This window comes from Aplysia californica, unplaced genomic scaffold, assembly GCF_000002075.1.
Source record: "Aplysia californica isolate F4 #8 unplaced genomic scaffold, AplCal3.0 scaffold00548, whole genome shotgun sequence".
Lineage (NCBI taxonomy): Eukaryota > Metazoa > Mollusca > Gastropoda > Aplysiida > Aplysiidae > Aplysia > Aplysia californica.
In genome coordinates, this window is record NW_004797818.1 from 525,442 (window position 1) to 525,949 (window position 508).

Consider the following 508-nt stretch of genomic DNA (forward strand, 5'->3'; position numbering starts at 1 on the left):
GCAGACGCCGGTCAGGACAGTTCAAGAGAAAAGTGTAAGAGATAATCAAAGACACAATAAAGGGTTAACTAGTTTAACCCGTACCATAAAGACTCTACTCAGATTCGAACCAAACCAGTTGTTTGTACAGCGAGAAGGCAGCTATATATAGCCTCAGCGCCCGGTATTTGTTTCTGAATCTTTTCACAAGACTGATATCATAACACAAGAGATGAAGAGATACAGGCTGCACACACTAGGAGTAAGCGAAACACACTGGAAAGTTTTGGGTTGGAATCCACAGGATAAGAGATCAAGGGGAAGACCGCCTGGAACCTGGAGAAGAATCACAGAGGTCGACGTACAGAAAAGTGGGAAGACATGGAATAAAATCAAGAGGCTAGTCCAGGATAGAGAAAGGTGGAAGGTGTTTGTCTGTGGTCTATACCCTGGTGCAGGGTGAGAAAGGCAATGATGATGATGATGATGATGATATCATAACGCCATGAGACGAAATAGATCAAACAAA